This window comes from Hordeum vulgare, chromosome 2H (genome assembly GCF_904849725.1).
Source record: "Hordeum vulgare subsp. vulgare chromosome 2H, MorexV3_pseudomolecules_assembly, whole genome shotgun sequence".
Taxonomy (NCBI): Eukaryota; Viridiplantae; Streptophyta; class Magnoliopsida; order Poales; family Poaceae; genus Hordeum; species Hordeum vulgare.
In genome coordinates this window covers 21,599,827-21,604,316 of record NC_058519.1, presented here as the reverse complement: position 1 = coordinate 21,604,316, position 4,490 = coordinate 21,599,827, and positions in this window count along the sequence as shown.

Genomic DNA, 4,490 nt, shown 5'->3' with positions numbered 1-4,490 from the left:
TTATATGTCATCAGTCAAGTTTTCCTCGAGAACTAATCATTGTTATAGAGAATCCATACATTGTTTACTAAAGTATCTAGCAGCGTTGTTGTTAGGTGAGGTTTCAAAGATACAGGAAGATAACAACATACTATGATATTACTATTGTTTTAGGAGAATATATGATATATTACTATAATGGAGTTAACTAATCTGATATCGATCCCTATATCCTTTAGATCTCTGAATTGAAAGCTAGATTCCCATTCAGGTGTAGGTTTGGATGGATAGAGCAGGTACGTGGATCCATCAAAGGATGCTCCATCACCAAGTTGATATGCACCATCGGCTTTAGGCACGTTGTTTGTGAAGAAATCCACCAGATCATGAGATCAACAACCCCAAATATGACGAGGTGACGGCTGATGTTGATTCTGCAAGCCTACCGGCAAAGCATGTGCACTACAGGTCCATGAGATGATTTAAGAGGCTACCATTTCTTAAATCTATGGGCCATCGATGGACTATGCCACAACTAATGACTTTTTAAATAGAGAATACAGTATGGACGAACATTGAATGTGTGCCTGCCTACACACACGCATAGCTAGACACATAAACCAACAATCATACTCCTATTACCAACTTCAGACGAAAGTAAAACCCATTTTGAGGGTGTTAAGTTCGTAACCAAGAAACACAACTGAGCACGATAATTCTCTAGCTAAACGGCAAGATTAACCTACCGTACCTGACCTGACACATATCTATGGGCACCATGTGTATTTGCGACTCGACTGATACACTTTTAGTTTTAAGTAGTGTTGATCAATATATCTAGCTAGCTAGATCACCATAATCAACATAAGGACACAAACCCTACTAGTGACTAGTAGCTATCCGATTAGCGGCGCCTCAAACCGTACGGGGCTACCAGCTTAGAAATAGAAACTCCTTGGCCGGTGCCACTTTCCTTCCCTTTGTTGACCTTGCAGCAAACTTATTTGTTAGTAGCAGCCCAGCTTTGTGTTGCTTTCATGAGTTGGATTGGAGAGATCACAATAAAATTAAGTTAGTTCAGAACACAAGGTAAGAGATAGATATATAGCTAGCTAGGTAAAGGATACGTTACGTAATCTCCTCTCCTTTTTCTTGAGGGGTTTGTTAGCATGTCTAGTCTAGTGCCAGAACGGCGGAAAAGGTGATGATGGATTTTGCAATCGTTCGCAGTTATGTAGCCACTGCCTTTGGTATGGCCCTTTTAGTCCTCAGATCAGATGCCCATTTCCGGAGTGCGTTAGAGGCATATTATCTGACGCCTAAATAATAGGAATATTGTAGGGTGTTTTCTTTGCTTTGCTTGTAAAGGTGGAACCACAAGTACTAATTCCAAACTCACATGGATTATGAACGTGTGAAACCTATGTATATTCCCTTACTTATTGGTTGCACACTCTGAAAAGTAATAAAACATTTTCTGAGGTGCCCACCATGATGCAAAACATATATTACACGCGGGGGCCTGCTGCAGTGAATAAAGGTGGCGGTCTTCGTGCTCCTCTTGCATCACGGTAACATCCTACATGATCGGTCCTCCTCGATTTAGTCATCGACATGTTTCGGAACTGCTGTCAGAGATCTTGCCCAAGATATCTAAATCGGATAGAATTCGGTCGCGCACGTCCATTTCAGCCTACGGGGTTCCATGAGGGCGTTATGCGAAGCTCTGTTGTTTGTTCACACCGTGGGACATCTCGGCTTCTCGATTTCTATGTTGTAAACAGTTGTGGAGCAGGTTATGGTGATTAAAATTGGAGGATCAGTTAGACAGACGGGCTTCGAGGTGAAGGAGTCAGTCAGGTGTTTGATAACTCTCAGGAGCAGCAGTGTCAAGTGGGGGCCGCAGCACTAGAGGAATTCATTTTTGGTGTTGCTCCTCGGGTGCCGAGACGGGACTTTCAGGGTGAAACCTAATGTCTTGCCTTTATTGATTGTGCCTTGTAATTGCCTTGTTGAAGGAATTGTTTCCACAGCTCTGTTTTCTCCAGGGTGAAAACCTAAGATCTTGGATCAGGCAATGACATTGGTTATGCACTGTTTCTTTCTTGGAGATGTTGCTTTTGGAGACCTTTTACATTTTGTGTGTGTTGTATTTGATGGTGGATTGTCTGAGGCTGGTGAGAGTAGTCGATCACTATAGCGAGACCTTTTTTCTTTTTTTTTCTTTGTTTGGTTGTGTGCATCCTTGATGTATTTGCGACATCTTGTAGTTGTAGAGGCTGGATGTAATTGGTATCTTTGCGATATTAATATATTCCCCTTTTCAAAAATATTATGCTTGCACTACACAAGAATAAATGAATTTTCATTAAGCAACCATGTGCTCAAATCCAGGCCTAAAATTTACAGCATAGGTCTTGTAAGATACCATGTACTCACGAGGAGTTTTAACATGCTCCCTCTTACCCCCCGCTTTTCATGTGAGAGGTAAGATCATATAGTAGAATTGAGTCGTTGATCTTTATTAACTAGTGATATGAGTAACTTTTATCTTGCTATCTCACATATAAAAAGAAGGGGTAAGAAGGAGCATGTTAAAATTTTCTTTTACTCAAATTCTAGTGAGGTCTATAAGCTCGACGCATGTCACAGGTAACCATTTTGGACCTGCCACTAATAATGTATTCTACAGCAGTGATTGTACTATAACTCTAGAACGGTAACAAGCAGTCGCATTTGTTGATCATCATTAGGTTGGAAGAAGTTTTAACATGCTCCCTCTTACTTCCTCTTTTCACATGAGAGGTAAGAATATATAATAGATCTAAGACGGTGATCTCATTAATTAATGGTCTTTAACTCTTACATTCTTACCTCACATGTAAAGAGATGTGGTAAGAGGGGGAATGATAAAATATGGTCTGTGTTGGATGATTACGAGTATGGTTCTACCACTAGCCTGTGAGGAATTGGATCCATGTTTTAACTTCTTACTAATGCGAGAACATTCATTTGTGCAAGTGAACAATAAGTGTAGCATTTTTTAACATGCTCCCTCTTACATTCTATTTTCACATGTAAAGTAAGAGCATAAAATAGATCTGAGTGTGGATTGCATTAAGAAGTGTGTCTGATTAACTCTTACCTTCTTATCTTCCATGTGAAAAGAAGAGGTAAGAGGGACCATGTTCAAATTGCTCATAAGTGTGAGATGACATTCTTGTCAATAGTGAGACGCATGTTCTGATCTTCATGAAAATTATGTGGGCTTTACTACCTATGTTTGTTATTTCTAAAGAAAAACTAATTATACCGAAGTGACATGATGAATGAAGGTGTGTGCCCTTTGTATATGTGAAATGGAGTTGGACATGTATGTTTTCCTAGCAATTACTACTCCGTAGTGGTGGGGCTACTTCAAAGCAAAACTAGGCCATGTCTTACCCAGCTCAACAAAAATGTCTTAGAGCAATTTTTATGAGATATCCTTCACCCTGGCCTGCCTTAGCCTATGCAGTGAATTATTTGTGCTCCACTAGTGCTATGAGTCCAGCTATCTATGTAGTAAAATATTTTCTCGAACAATATTGAAAGCTAGCTAGTCGATCCTCAATAAATAATGTCAGTCTTAAATAAATATGGCCAATTGATCTAGAAAACAAGAGTCATCCAAATACTTACAATATCGATCTTAAAGCTATGCAACAAAGCTCAATTTTAACATAAACCGGGCAGTATTATATATAACTAAGTTTTTTTGAGAGGTTTCTATATAACTAACTAGTTGATCCCTATTAATATATTTATTTCAACATGCAACTATGCCTCCTCAACTTGCAATAATGCATGTGAAAAGGCCCACCCCAACATGCAACCATGCATGCAAAGAGCTTAAATGCTTTACTTAAAATATGGTGCTTTTATTTAGTAAATATTTTATCGGCATGCAACCATGTATGTAAAGAGCTTAAAATTTTGAATTTCATTATGCTACATTTGTTCAATAAATGTTATAATAAGCTGGTTTGATTCAGTAAATATTTTATCAACATGCAACCATGTATGTAAAGAGCTTAAACTTTTTATTTATAGTATGCTACATTTGTTTAATAAAAAACTATAATTATACAATATTCATATGTATTATTCCATTTAATCCTTATAATATTCCTAATCCAAATAATATGCTCGTAAAATCAAAATCACATTGTAATATATTGGATGCAATTCCCACAGCAATACGCGGTCTAGTTTCTTGAAATGGTAGTCACGGTGTTTCTCAGAAGAAGAAAATAGCAATAGATAGAAAATAAAGTTGTAGTGCTAAAGACTGGACCAAATTATTTTTTCGGGCCCGTCTCTAATCATGAACATATATTGTGACACACTCTGAACACTTTTCAATAATGGTATAAACATCTTTAATATATGATGCTATGTTTGTTAAATGTATATCTATAATTATAATAAACTAATATGTAGTATTACTTTTATTTATTATATTATTAATT